We start from the raw sequence: 15,375 nt of genomic DNA, 5'->3' as shown, positions 1-15,375 counted from the left end.
TGTGGATGGTGGCAACGCCTGGAATAGCCCAGTGTGTCACTGAGAAAGAGTGACCTCAGCCCCGGCACCACAGCAGCCCTGGGACTGGTATGGCAGAGTCGGCTTACCTCAGGACACCACCTAGAACCGACCTCTGTGGGCAGGGTCGGCTTACCTCAGGACACCACCTAGAACCCATCTCTTTGGGCAGGGTCAGCTTACCTCAGGACACCACCTAGAACCCATCTCTTTGGGCAGGGTCGGCTTACCTCAGGACACCACCTAGAACCCATCTCTTTGGGCAGGGTCGGCTTACCTCAGGACACCACCTAGAACCCATCTCTTTGGGCAGGGTCGGCTTACCTCAGGACACCACCTAGAACCAACCTCTGTGGGCAGTCGGCTTACCTCAGGACACCACCTAGAACCCATCTCTTTGGGCAGGGTCGGCTTACCTCAGGACACCACCTAGAACCCATCTCTGTGGGCAGAGTCGGCTGCACTGGTTAGCTTGAGTTATTTGGTGTCCATCCATGGGTTAAATCAGCCAGTGGGATGATTTCCCAGGAAGCAAATGGATGCCAAGCAGCAGGCAACCGTAATCTGCCCCCTTTCCCTGCATCTTCCTCTCAGGAACTCTGGGAGCTCTGAATAGCACAGTGAGGCTGTGCTATTGCTCAGCCTGCTAGACGACAGTGGGGACAGGTGGTTGTCTAGCAGAGCTCTTTTTTGCTGCTTTGACTTGTCTCAAAAAACACCTTGTACAGCAATCACCGAGTTCAGAAGAGGGGTGTGCCACCCTGGGAGGTGTAATCATCAAGGGGCTGTTACATGTCACCAGGCAGCCTTCTTTAGCAGAACTCACTTGCTGTTTGTTGACAAAAGAGAAAAAATGAGGTCAGCATCTTCCTGGAAGGGACATTATTTGTTACATCTGCAAAGTTTGTTTCTGCAGTAAGGTCACATTAGTAAGTTTCGAGGTTTCTGATGTAGATGTTTTCTTTCCGTGGCAACATTCAACCCTCTGAGGTGACTACAGAGGAAACAACCACTGAAGGACACTTGTGACCGTGGAGCATCCCCCTGGCAGCAGACGACACTGTGCCTCTTGGTGCACATGAGCGTGCGATGTGTGGTGCCAGGGTCTACTTCTCCCCTGGGTGTTCAGGCACTGCTTGCACACCAGGCAGGGAGGGATGGAGCAGAGCAGTGCTGAGTTCCGGCATTGATGCGCCCTGGGTGGGGGAGGATGAAGCAAAATCCAGAATAGTTGAGTCAGCAGGATCCTGGTCCAGTGTGAATGCCAAGCGAGGGCGGGGCTTCTCTGAAGATTCCAGTGTTACAGCTCTCTCTCTCTCAGATGATCTTGACTGAAACAACCTGTGTACACACACTTTCTTCCAGGTGAATCAAGGCCTATAAATATGAACCTTGGAGAGCAGGAAGGGGTTTTTAGGGTAAAGTTTCATTGGCTGAGGTACCTCATTTGCATAGAGAGGCATTCCAAGAAGTTGAACCTGGCTTGTGTGAGGCTGTCCTTCCTGACAGAGGATCTGACTCCAGGTTGGAACTTGATAAAAATTTTTCAGATAAGTGCCAATAACAGGGGAGTGTGGGGGTTTGTGGTATTATGACTGACTTTCAAAATGGGTGACTGATTCCAAGGCCAGACCTCTGGGTCATCAGCTGGGTGTCCAAAATCCTTGATGCTGCAGGTGACTCTCCACCTCTGAGAGGTAACTAGAAAGAACTGTGCCTGCTGCTTGCTGAGACCAGCTCTGCCCTGCTCTTAGTAGGCAATTCTCCTCATGCCTCAGACCAGCTCTGCCCTGCTCTTAGTAGGCAATTCTCCTCATGCCTCAGACCAGCTCTGCCCGGCTCTGGGTAGGCAGTTAGTTCTCATCATGCCCCACACCAGCTCTGCCCGGCTCTGGGTAGGCAGTTAGTTCTCATCATGCCCCACACCAGCCCTCCAATGTACTATTTGTCATCTGCTTCCCGGGAAAGGTTGTAGTTTGTGCAAGGCAGCAAGCTGAGTCTTAACTGCTCTTCATAAAAGCAAAGCCAACACCAAACTTATTTAGATGAGGAAAGAAATCCAAACAGATTATCCCAGAGAGCTAATACATACCACAAATGTTGCAGAATTTAGGGGGGGAAAAACCCCACAAGAACTTTAATGATTAACCACTTCAGAAATACCTTTTCTTTTCCTTTTCTTCATGCTTGTTCTCTTGTAATGCAATTCAGCCATTCATTCCTCTAGCCCAACTGAATAAAACTTTTTAAACACTTTGAAAAAATTGTCATATAAAAGATTTTGTCCATTGCATGCTGGTACGTTCACCACTAAAGTTCTATCTCTAACATCTTCCTGTACCTGCTGTGTCCATCATCTCTCTACCATCCATCAATTACCCATCCATCATCTGTTATCTGCCCACCCACCCACCCATTGTTCATCCATCACCGCTGTTGTCCATCTGTCTACTACCCACAGTTCACCTATCCGCCATCCCTTCTCTGCCCACCCACCCACCCACTATTCACCCATCCACTTCTGTTGTCCATTTACCTACAGTTCACTCATCCATCTCTGTTGTCCATTCACTCACAGTTCATCTGTCTGTCTCTGTTGTCCATCTTCTACTACCCACTGTTTGTCCATCCATCACTTATGCATGTTTCCCATTAGCCATTCATTTGTATTTTTGTTATTAGTTTTTAAAAGTTGCAGACATCACCACATATTTCTTCCTAAGGTTCATGTTGAACTCTAGTTCATCCCAGAATGCCTTTCCCTTATCCTTCCTGGTCTTTCCATGCTCCCCAACCAGAGGCAAGCATTCTTCCATTTTTATGCATATAAAATTACATGATTATTAAACTTACATTGAGAAAGTTAACAGCTTGGATTACACAGCAAAAATGTGAAGGTTCCAAATTTTACAGAATGAAAGGTTATTTTTTTTCTGATCTTTGTTTCCAATGAGTGTCCTTGCTTCCAAAATGCTCAATCCAAGTACACAGGTGCAGAAAGCTCACTCCTTTTTCATAAAGACAGTGAACCTGCAACCTGTTTTGAGTCAGGCTTTGGCTTTGGTGTTCTGTCTTAGGCTATTCCTCATTAGCAGAGGAGGAGGGTTGCAGTTTTCCTGGGAGCTGTGTGGTCTCACTCTGACTATGTTTATATAACTATTCATGACTTCCTCCCGGGCCCATGTTACCCTGAGTGGTGCTGTAGAGTTTCCTTGTATATTTGGCTTCATGCAAATGTTGTCTGAGCAGCTTAATGGCACAGGAAGAAGCTAGTACCCACTCTAAGTAAACTGGATCGTTTACATATGCTCCTTCCTTCCTTCCCCTCCTCCAGCCATCCCTTCATCTGTCTCTCCATTTGGATGTCTACTTCTTGCCCATGAAGTTCAAACATTTAGTAAGCAATCTCATACATGCCTAACGCCATCTTGGAGGCCTGAGAATATTGCTCCTGAAACCTTCATAATCTTATGAGGGAACGTGAACCATCAAAAATAAATCCACCGAAGCTTTTTGGGCTGCACAGAGGATAAATAAAAAGGCTCTTAGCTGCTACCTCTTCAATCTTTGGCCTTGAGTATTTTTTATAGTTTTGTTTTTTTTTGTTTTTTTGTTTTTTTGTTTTTGTTTTTTGTTTTTTTTTTTGGTTCTTTTTTTCAGAGCTGGGGACCGAACCCAGGGCCTTGCGCTTCCTAGGCAAGCGCTCTACCACTGAGCTAAATCCCCAACCCCTGAGTTATTTTTTAAAACCACAAGCATCTGATGCCTATAATATTTGCAGACCAGGTAAATTAACAAGCAGGCAAGCATAGAACCTTGTATGTGGTCCTGCCTCTCTGAGTCCTCCTCATGGTGGTGAGAGTGCAGGTCAACATCATGCATGGTCCCTTCTGCAGCTGCCCCAGCCTGCCTGGCTGCCCCAGCCTGAAGATAATAGCTGAGCCCTTTCAGACTTGGTTCCTTAGTTTAAAATGACATGGGAAAGCAGAGTGTCAGTGGGTTGGAAAATGGTTTTCATTTTGACTGAAAAAGAGAGAGAGAGCTAATTGCTTATGGGAAGACTATTTGAAAACCAGTGCATGAAAGAAGCCTGCACAAATAGCGCTGTGCCATTTCATGGTCGGGACAAATGTTCATTGTGGCTGTCATGTTTTCTTCTTGCCTTTTCTTTTGAGCAGTGAACCTGAGAGCTTTGAAATTGAAAGACAAATAAAACTATTTTTCTTTGGTTCTTTTTTTATCCCCAAGCTAACTTATCTTAACCACATATGAAGATTTTTGAATTGCTGCACAGCAGCTTAAAAATTGATTGACATTTCAGAGTGGAAATACAGCTTCTATTATGATTCATTCATACAGTCAGTACCTGTGGTGGGCCAGGTGCTAGGCCAGGTTGGTGGGTGTCACGTGAACTGGTTGATGTGGCAAGCAGGGAAATGCAGACTGCTCCCCGAGCTCCCCGAGAGTGGGGGCAGTCATAGAAAGCCAGTGTGGACAGATGGCACGCTAGGACAGGTGGATGGTAGAGGGTGGTGGTGGAGCTCTGTCAGAGGCACTCTACAGCCAAATCTCTGAGTGTGAACTGTGTCAACTCCTGAGGCAGAGTGCGAGCGGTGAGGATTCTGTTGTGGGAGGCAGCGAACCTTTGTGGTATAGAGTGCCTTGTCTCAGATCCTGCTGCTGGCACTTAATGACTTGTTACATGGCCTTGGACAGTTGTTATGGGCATGAGTTACTGTGTGTCAAACCACCTACGAAGGCAATGGCTTAAAAAGCATAACCAGACTGGAGAGATGGCTCAGGGGTTAAGGACACTGACTGCTATTCCAGAGGACTAGGGTTCAGATCTCAGTACCTGTAGGACAGCTCACACCTGTCTGTAACTCCAAGATCTGCCACCCTCATTTACACATACATGCAGGCAAAACACCGAAACACCAAATGCACATAAAATGAAGGTTTAAAACTGCATAGCTAAACTGGGCATGGCAGCAAGTGCCTGTAATCCCAGCACTTAGGAGACTTAGATAGCAGGATTCCAAGTTGAAGGATTCATTTTCTCTGGTTAAAAAATTAAAAACAGGCAGAATTTAAATTTTATTGGAAATCCTGGGGGAGTTGGGTCATGGCAGAGCTACCACATGATACTGGGGAATTGGGGTTCTTCCGTGGGGTTCTTAGTCTCATAAAAGAATTTAAGTGGAGTCAAAAGGAAGCACAAGGACAATCTATTTATGTTTAAAAGAAGATAACAAGACTAAAACCCCAAGGCAGGCCAGCTGTATGTCTTGAAGCTGCCCATAGTGTGGGGGCCCCTTGCAAGTTCCACTGCCCGCAGGGAAATGATCCACATGAGAACAAAAAGGGAAGCCCATTGGGTTCAGTGTGACTTATCCATCCAGGGTGGTCCAAACTTCTGGAGTCTGACCCTGGGCAATTTGCTTTTTATATATTTAAACACAGTACAAAAAAGGTTTTCTCATCACAGCTATCACAATAAGGCTTAGGGCATGGCTACAGTGGAAACTCCTTTGCCAAAAGCAGTCTTTTGCAAGGGATCTGTGACCTCTTCCACAAGAATGGGTTCTGCTGACAGAGAAACCATGCTCAGGAGTCTGGGGGATTCCGGTGAAGCCTGGCTCCACAGATAGCAAACTAACATATCCATTCCCAGTCTAGATGGGAACAGCCATGCACGTTCCTTCCCTTAAAGAGCGAGACCTGCACATTCAACACTCTGATTTCTACTGCTATCTGTAAGAATATGGACCCCATCTCCTCTCCACATAGGAGGAGAATAGAGAGGAGAAAGGAAAAAAACTGGGCGTGGAGGTCAGTCATGTGGCAGCAGGCATAGAAGTCAGTCATGTGGCAGCAGGCATGGAAGTCAGTCATGTGGCAGCAGGCAGGGAGGTCAGTCATGTGGCAGCAGGCAGGGAGGTCAGTCATGTGGCAGCAGGCAGGGAGGTCAGTCATGTGGTAGCAGGCAGGGAGGTCAGTCATGTGACAGCAGGCATGGAAGTCAGTCATGTGGCAGCAGGCAGGGAGGTCAGTCATGTGGTAGCAGGCAGGGAGGTCAGTCATGTGGTAGCAGGCAGGGAGATCAGTCATGTGGCAGCAGGCAGGGAGGTCAGTCATGTGGCAGCAGGCAGGGAGGTCAGTCATGTGGCAGCAGGCAGGGAGGTCAGTCATGTGGTAGCAGGCAGGGAGGTCAGTCATGTGACAGCAGGCATGGAAGTCAGTCATGTGGCAGCAGGCAGGGAGGTCAGTCATGTGGCAGCAGGCAGGGAGATCAGTCATGTGGTAGCAGACATGGAGGTTAGTCATGTGGCAGCAGGCAGGGAGGTCAGTCATGTGGTAGCAGGCAGGGAGGTCAGTCATGTGGTAGCAGGCAGGGAGGTCAGTCATGTGGCAGCAGGCAGGGAGATCAGTCATGTGACAGCAGGCATGGAGGTCAGTCATGTGGTAGCAGGCATGGAGGTCAGTCATGTGACAGCAGGCATGGAGGTCAGTCATGTGGTAGCAGGCAGAGAGGTCAGTCATGTGGTAGCAGGCAGGGAGGTCAGTCATGTGACAGCAGGCATGGAAGTCAGTCATGTGGCAGCAGGCAGGGAGGTCAGTCATGTGGTAGCAGGCAGGGAGGTCAGTCATGTGGTAGCAGGCATGGAGGTTAGTCATGTGACAGCAGGCATGGAGGTCAGTCATGTGGTAGCAGGCAGGGAGATCAGTCATGTGGTAGCAGGCATGGAGGTTAGTCATGTGGCAGCAGGCAGGGAGGTCAGTCATGTGGTAGCAGGCATGGAGGTCAGTCATGTGGTAGCAGGCATGGCGGTTAGTCATGTGGCAGCAGGCAGGGAGGTTAGTCATGTGGCAGCAGGCAGGGAGGTCAGTCATGTGGTAGCAGGCAGGGAGGTCAGTCATGTGGTAGCAGGCAGGGAGATCAGTCATGTGACAGCAGGCATGGAGGTCAGTCATGTGGTAGCAGGCATGGAGGTCAGTCATGTGACAGCAGGCATGGAGGTCAGTCATGTGGTAGCAGGCATGGAGGTCAGTCATGTGACAGCAGGCAGGGAGGTCAGTCATGTGGTAGCAGGCATGGAGATCAGTCATGTGGCAGCAGGCAGGGAGGTCAGTCATGTGACAGCAGGCATGGAAGTCAGTCATGTGGTAGCAGGCATGGAGGTCAGTCATGTGGCAGCAGGCATGGAAGTCAGTCATGTGGTAGCAGGCATGGAGGTCAGTCATGTGGCAGCAGGCATGGAGGTCAGTCATGTGGCAGCAGGCAGGGAGGTCAGTCATGTGGCAGCAGGCATGGAAGTCAGTCATGTGGTAGCAGGCATGGAGGTCAGTCATGTGGTAGCAGGCAGGGAGGTCAGTCATGTGGTAGCAGGCAGGGAGGTCAGTCATGTGGCAGCAGGCAGGGAGGTCAGTCATGTGGCAGCAGGCAGGGAGGTCAGTCATGTGGCAGCAGGCAGGGAGGTCAGTCATGTGGTAGCAGGCAGGGAGGTCAGTCATGTGACAGCAGGCATGGAAGTCAGTCATGTGGCAGCAGGCATGGAGGTCAGTCATGTGGCAGCAGGCAGGGAGATCAGTCATGTGGTAGCAGACATGGAGGTTAGTCATGTGGCAGCAGGCAGGGAGGTCAGTCATGTGGCAGCAGGCAGGGAGGTCAGTCATGTGGCAGCAGGCAGGGAGGTCAGTCATGTGGTAGCAGGCAGGGAGGTCAGTCATGTGACAGCAGGCATGGAAGTCAGTCATGTGGCAGCAGGCATGGAGGTCAGTCATGTGGCAGCAGGCAGGGAGATCAGTCATGTGGCAGCAGGCATGGAGGTCAGTCATGTGGCAGCAGGCAGGGAGGTCAGTCATGTGGTAGCAGGCAGGGAGGTCAGTCATGTGGCAGCAGGCAGGGAGATCAGTCATGTGACAGCAGGCATGGAGGTCAGTCATGTGGTAGCAGGCATGGAGGTCAGTCATGTGACAGCAGGCATGGAGGTCAGTCATGTGGTAGCAGGCAGAGAGGTCAGTCATGTGGTAGCAGGCAGGGAGGTCAGTCATGTGACAGCAGGCATGGAAGTCAGTCATGTGGCAGCAGGCAGGGAGGTCAGTCATGTGGTAGCAGGCAGGGAGGTCAGTCATGTGGTAGCAGGCATGGAGGTTAGTCATGTGACAGCAGGCATGGAGGTCAGTCATGTGGTAGCAGGCAGGGAGATCAGTCATGTGGTAGCAGGCATGGAGGTTAGTCATGTGGCAGCAGGCAGGGAGGTCAGTCATGTGGTAGCAGGCAGGGAGGTCAGTCATGTGGTAGCAGGCAGGGAGGTCAGTCATGTGGCAGCAGGCAGGGAGGTCAGTCATGTGGTAGCAGGCAGGGAGGTCAGTCATGTGGTAGCAGGCAGGGAGGTCAGTCATGTGACAGCAGGCATGGAGGTCAGTCATGTGGTAGCAGGCATGGAGGTCAGTCATGTGACAGCAGGCATGGAGGTCAGTCATGTGACAGCAGGCATGGAGGTCAGTCATGTGGTAGCAGGCATGGAGGTCAGTCATGTGGTAGCAGGCATGGAGGTCAGTCATGTGACAGCAGGCATGGAGGTCAGTCATGTGGTAGCAGGCATGGAGATCAGTCATGTGGTAGCAGGCAGGGAGGTCAGTCATGTGACAGCAGGCATGGAAGTCAGTCATGTGGTAGCAGGCATGGAGGTCAGTCATGTGGTAGCAGGCAGGGAGGTCAGTCATGTGACAGCAGGCATGGAAGTCAGTCATGTGGTAGCAGGCATGGAGGTCAGTCATGTGGCAGCAGGCAGGGAGGTCAGTCATGTGGTAGCAGGCAGGGAGGTCAGTCATGTGGTAGCAGGCAGGGAGGTCAGTCATGTGGCAGCAGGCAGGGAGATCAGTCATGTGACAGCAGGCATGGAGGTCAGTCATGTGGTAGCAGACATGGAGGTCAGTCATGTGACAGCAGGCATGGAGGTCAGTCATGTGGTAGCAGGCAGAGAGGTCAGTCATGTGGTAGCAGGCAGGGAGGTCAGTCATGTGACAGCAGGCATGGAAGTCAGTCATGTGGCAGCAGGCAGGGAGGTCAGTCATGTGGTAGCAGGCAGGGAGGTCAGTCATGTGGTAGCAGGCATGGAGGTTAGTCATGTGACAGCAGGCATGGAGGTCAGTCATGTGGTAGCAGGCAGGGAGATCAGTCATGTGGTAGCAGGCATGGAGGTTAGTCATGTGGCAGCAGGCAGGGAGGTCAGTCATGTGGTAGCAGGCAGGGAGGTCAGTCATGTGGTAGCAGGCAGGGAGGTCAGTCATGTGGCAGCAGGCAGGGAGGTCAGTCATGTGGTAGCAGGCAGGGAGGTCAGTCATGTGGTAGCAGGCAGGGAGATCAGTCATGTGACAGCAGGCATGGAGGTCAGTCATGTGGTAGCAGGCATGGAGGTCAGTCATGTGACAGCAGGCATGGAGGTCAGTCATGTGACAGCAGGCATGGAGGTCAGTCATGTGGTAGCAGGCATGGAGGTCAGTCATGTGACAGCAGGCATGGAGGTCAGTCATGTGGTAGCAGGCATGGAGATCAGTCATGTGGTAGCAGGCAGGGAGGTCAGTCATGTGACAGCAGGCATGGAAGTCAGTCATGTGGTAGCAGGCATGGAGGTCAGTCATGTGGTAGCAGGCAGGGAGGTCAGTCATGTGACAGCAGGCATGGAAGTCAGTCATGTGGTAGCAGGCATGGAGGTCAGTCATGTGGCAGCAGGCAGGGAGGTCAGTCATGTGACAGCAGGCATGGAAGTCAGTCATGTGGTAGCAGGCATGGAGGTCAGTCATGTGGTAGCAGGCATGGAGGTCAGTCATGTGACAGCAGGCATGGAGGTCAGTCATGTGGTAGCAGGCATGGAGGTCAGTCATGTGACAGCAGGCAGGGAGGTCAGTCATGTGACAGCAGGCATGGAAGTCAGTCATGTGGTAGCAGGCATGGAGGTCAGTCATGTGGCAGCAGGCAGCTACATGGAGGGAACTTTTGAGAATGAGTAAGGAAGGCCAAAGTACCAAGGGCTCAGACTTAGGCTCTGACAGCATCAGAAAGAGATAGACCCTGAGGAGGAACAGAAAGAGGCCTTTCCAAGTCAGAATTCTGAACAGTGGGCAAACCCTACCGAACCCCATGGTGGCTTCTAGGGCCTCCACCAGGGACAGAAGTGATTGCACAGTGAACCAGATCCTTGACCTGCTCAAACTGGACTACCTTTCAATAGAGGAGATAAGGGCATGTCTCCACCTAGAGGTGATTCCCCTTCCCATGTGAAGAGTTGAATGCATGGACTCACTGGGGCTCCTGAGCGGCTGGGCCTGAGCTGTGCTCCTGACACCTGTACTCTGTGGATAGAGACGACACCGTGGCCCACAGCTGCTGACTGGAGGTATCTGGGGTGGGCTGTGTGTGAACACGTTTGTAGTGCAGGGAGCTTTGATGACGTGTGGTGATCTTGTTATTTGCCCCTCATGACTGTGGGTATAGGTTTGCTTTTTTATTTTGAGGCAGGATCTGTCTCACTGAGTTGCCTGGGTTGGCTTTGGACTGTATAGCAGTACTCAACTGAGTACTCAGATTGACCCTGGCAGCAGTCAGGTGGCAATGGCACATCCCAGCTCCCTGCCCCAATGCTCTGGGTTCCTTTATATTTTTATATGCCTAAAACAGCTCAAGGACGGGCCACTTCCTAACCACCCTGTGGCTGATCTCCTCCCTCTGGTAGTGTATAAAATCTATACTCCATCTTGTTGCCCTAGACCCAGTTGAGCAGCCCTCTTGGGGCCACTCCAGCTCCTACTTGGCAGCTATGCTTTCTGATCCTCAAGTTCTCAAGTTCCCCTCTCTTCTCCATGTGGCAGATCTTTGTCTTTCCTCACTCCCTTGCCTGGGAATCCTACAAGTCTCACCTCTGTCTGCCCTGCCTAGCTATTGGCTGCCGGCAACCTTATTTAGCAATCAAAACCAACTGGGATTAGAGTCCCTCAGTGTCTTGTGTGCAATCATGTGGATTCTCGTGCAATTTTGAGGTCCCAAATTACCATAATACAAGTAGCATTAGAGCAAAAGCATTGACCATAACATCCTCTTGTCATCCCTCACCACCAGGCATGTTTCCTGTTTACCCTTCCTGTCTGTACCTATGTCCTGATTCTGCCCAGGGGAATTACTGAAGAAGCTGAGGAAGCTTCTAATGGTCTCTTTTCTCCTTCCCTTTTCCCCTTCCTCCCCTTATTCCAGAAGCATACAGGGGGCACGTAGTGGGCATTTGGAGCAGACTCGCTGGTGTCTTCTTAAGTTTGGGAATTGACATGTCAGAGTGACAGGACTCTGGCGAGAGTTCCACAGTGACAGTGAGGGTAGAGTGTGAGCCTACTATTGGCTTTGGCCTGTTCCTGCCCCCATCCCTCAGGGAGCCCCGAGCTAGGAAACCTTGCTGGTGTCTCTTAGGAGTGGGTTCTCCCAACTCATCTCTCATTCTCTACCCTGGGGGCTTTGCTCCAGGAAGACTCAAGAAGCAATCTGTTTTGTTTCCCCCTTGGTGGGTTTTGCCTATTCATGTAACCCACAGGCCCACAGGGAACAGCCCTTTTCTGGATTCAGTGAGAAGCAGATGGGTAGACTGTGCTGGTCACTTCATTGTGCCTGCATGGAGGACAAGCCAAAGAGGAGGTCACAGCCCAGAGCTGGGTCTCCTTGGATTCCTCAGATTTCAGGAGGTCTAAGATATGCTTGTAGTTAGTATCAAAAAATTTTTTTCTTATAAAATATCTCTGTTCCATCCTATGTATTGCCTATGTGCTATGGAATCAGCATTCTGACCAGGCCTGGTAGCACAGACCTACAATCCAAACTATTTGGAAGCTAAGGCAGGAAGATTTCAAGTTCAAGGCCTGCCTAGGTTTCAGGTAAGTTCAAGGCCATCCCTGGTAACTTAGTAAGACCTTTCTCAAAATACAAAGTAAAGAGACTGGGCTATAACGTAGTGGGGGAGTGCATGTGGTGTCTAGATGGTATCCTCAGCACTACACAGGAGAGACTAACTTTTGGACATTGGCGTGAGCCCAGAGGAGATCTGGCATCGCTTTGGACAGATAAACCCTACATGGACCTTGACCATGACTCTCCATAACCACTGTAGCTGGTGCAGAGGCTGCCTAGAGGCCCCCAAGGTCACAGCATTTTCTTCTAAGCAGCCTCTGCAGTATTCAGGACGACATATAAATATCTCCTGGCTTCCTGATCCTGACAATGCCACAGAATTAGAAGAAAAGCCTCTAAGCCGGCAGGACTTACCTACCTCTGAGCTCTTATATTCACTGTCTAGAATGTTCCCAGAAAACCATCGTCCCTGAGGGACACTTACTGTCAGGGAAACACCTGGTGCCACCTCCTCCTCCTTGAGGAAGCACTTTGTTCTGTAATGGCAGCTTGAAATCTGTCTCTTTCTTCTCCTTTCCTTCCCTCTGGTTTGCCCTTGGTGTGTACTTTGTGGGACTTGCACATTCAGAGGCTTTTCTGAGGTGGGCTCTCAGGATGCTATTTTTAAGTCGATAGCTCTGATGCATTGGTACCTGCTATCCTTACAACCTGTGAGTCCTTCCTCAGTTAAACCTGAAGAGCTGTCCCTAGCCTCAGGGGCACAGCACATAGGTGCCACAGGGATGAGAGGCAGGGCACGTGGCTTTAGAGCCCTGGCTGTGTCCTGGGCTGTCCCTCATGTTCCAGTGACTCTGAAAGCAAAATCTCTTCCATCTGACTTGTTGCCCAGAAGAAGCTGGAGAGAGAGAGAGAAATTGTACCTTGATAATGTGATAGATACGCAGATTGCCCTAGAATGTGTATCAGTGAAAATATCATTGTAGAGTATTGCAGAAAGGCCTCATCTGAATTCACTGTCATCTCCCAGTTGTATTTTGTTCTCATAGTATTGACCCACAGACACGGTTGCCTGTAGGGACCACACTGGCCATGTGTCTTCCACTCGTTGCTTTTGAAAAAGATTAAGCTTTGATGTATGCTACTAAACTTTTATCAAAAGTACACTGTGTAGCTACTGCACTTTACTCAAGGTTTTAGCTGGTAGCACTCTGTTTTTGTTTCAAATGCACGCACAGCGAGAGGCTGGAGATGCAGCTCACTGGGCAGAGTGCTGCTGAGCATACATGAAGGCCAGCTGCCATTGCCAGTACTTCATAAACCAACAGTGCTGCGTGCCTGTAATTTCAGCACTGGGAAGGCAGAGGCAGGAGGATGAAAAGTTCAAGGTCACCCTCAGCTATATAGAGAGCTCAAGGCCAGCCTGGGCTACATGAGAGCCTGTCTTAAAACAACAACAACAACACAAAACGGGTGTAATGATGAACAGCAGTGGCCCAGCTCACCCCAGCTCCCACAGCACATCTGCCATCAATACTTGGGAGTTTCACATCTCAGGTTCTGGATGCAAAAGCAGGCACAGGTACTAGGTAGGTCTCACCTGTCTGCTGGTGCCCTAGTTGCATTCACCAGGGTTTTTCTTGTTTTCAGAATAATGTAGAGAAAGTCAACTCCTTCTTGAGAAGCAGCCCAGAAGATGGCTCATTCCATCTGATGGAAAGATGAGTCTCTCTCAAGCTCACTCTCTACCAGTTGTCAGTGACAGCTCCTGTCAAGTGCTTATTGTGTATTATGGGCCTTTTTCTGTAGATAACATTGTTAAAATATTTGATTATAGAATCAAGAACACCTGAGGTTTGGTTTTGGTTTATACTGGGGATGGAGCCCAGGCCTTCTCCGTGCTGGCAATACTCTACCACTGCACTCCCCCTGCTGCTTAAGGGGTGATCTCTGGAAGACATTTTGGTTGGCCTGGGGTTGTTGCTTCTAGGTCAATTTCAGTAAAAACTTCCCTCTTAAAGGATGGCTTTTTTTTTTTGATCTCAGTACCTGCAGCCTCCTGCTTTCTGAATATGTTGTATCAACTCTTTTCAGCCACCTACAGAAAGTAATAGTCAGAAAAACTGTAATGTGACACAAGAGCCCAGTCCAACAAGACCTTGGAGGAGTGAGGAACATGGTGCTGCCCTGTGAGAGTGGAGTCTGCCTGGTGACAAGGCAGAAGTCTGTCTGCTTCCTGAGTCTCAACACAGAGCTCTCTCTCCAAAAAGTTCCTCACAAACACACCAGTCTTCTAGATGATTCCCAGTATATTTCAGAGAATTGATTTGCTCAGAACCTTGGAGCCTAGAAGGCAGGAGGACGTTTGGTATGAAGCCATTTAGGTCAAGACCCGGCTCCCACTCACTCATGCTCCTGTCTCCACAGCTGGGCTGCTTTCTTCAAGGAGCACCTTCTAGTCTTTTCCAGTCCTTACATGGAAGCCTCAGGGCTTTACCTGTTAGCTGGTTTTGGTTTTGTTTTCATTAGAGCACAGAACTGGACAGACCTGGTTTGTATCTGCTTCCTAGATGGAGGCTCCAAGTCTTGATTTCACTTGTGTTGTGGGAAACAGCACCTTGCTTCAAGTTGTGGAAATTGATGGATATTGTCAATAATTTCCCCTCACTTCCCCACACTCCACTCTGGTTCAAGTGCTTCCCCTTTGTCTAGATTCTTTAAATCCTAGTCAACTCTAGACTCACCCTGGGTGGTGGGATGACATCATCATTGTTTTAGCAGCTACCAGCATGAGCATCAGATAGTCAGAGCATAGCTATTTTAAGCCCATGTGCCAGCCCTGACAATGTTGGGGGCTAGGGGTTCACTGGTGGTCATGTGTTGTTGATGCCTCATGGCCCTCACACTTGCCTCATGGTGTATGACTAGGACTCCAAGCAGCATTGGTAAGGGCCATCATTACACTGTCTGATTTCTGTCATCAGTCATTTTTTAACATAGCTCTTGTCAGTCAGGAGCCTCCATGTTCTTTCTGCCTGTAGTGCACATATATTATGGGGCAAAAGGACAGCCATTTGGAGGGGGCAGTGGTCTTTTTTTGCTTACATACTAGGTTTGACATTGGTAATACTCCTCACACTGACAATAGATTTTTTTTTCATTGCACAGATGATATCTTACGTCACCAATCCTAATATTAGTCCTTTATGGCTCCAAAATTACATGCTTTTACGTGTCTGTGATTATCTCAACAGGATTAAGGGTGCTTTTTCTGTAAAGATAGTTGAGATTGTGCGTGGCGGCAGTTTTGATGACTGTAGCATCATCCCCAGCCAGCCCTCCATGAAATCTCATTGTTTTCCAGTAGCTGCTTTCCCTCTCATTCTGAGAGGAAGTGTTTGAGAACAGGAGAGACAGAAGCTTTTGGTGAATCTGCAAACTGTAGTAATGCATGCCTTCCCTCT

At 49.7% G+C, this 15,375-nt stretch overlaps 1 protein-coding gene across 11 annotated transcripts in view; it reads left to right on the top strand.

Moving 5' to 3' along the window:
- Positions 1 to 15,375, top strand: part of Snx29 (sorting nexin 29) — a 413,834-nt gene that overhangs the window by 302,844 nt on the left and 95,615 nt on the right. The window lies entirely within an intron of this gene.

Source organism: Rattus norvegicus, chromosome 10 (assembly GCF_021556685.1).
Source record: "Rattus norvegicus strain SHRSP/BbbUtx chromosome 10, alternate assembly SHRSP_T2T, whole genome shotgun sequence".
Taxonomy (NCBI): domain Eukaryota; kingdom Metazoa; phylum Chordata; class Mammalia; order Rodentia; family Muridae; genus Rattus; species Rattus norvegicus.
The sequence above is the reverse complement of the archived record's forward strand: the minus strand, read 5'-3'. Positions and strand labels throughout refer to the sequence as shown.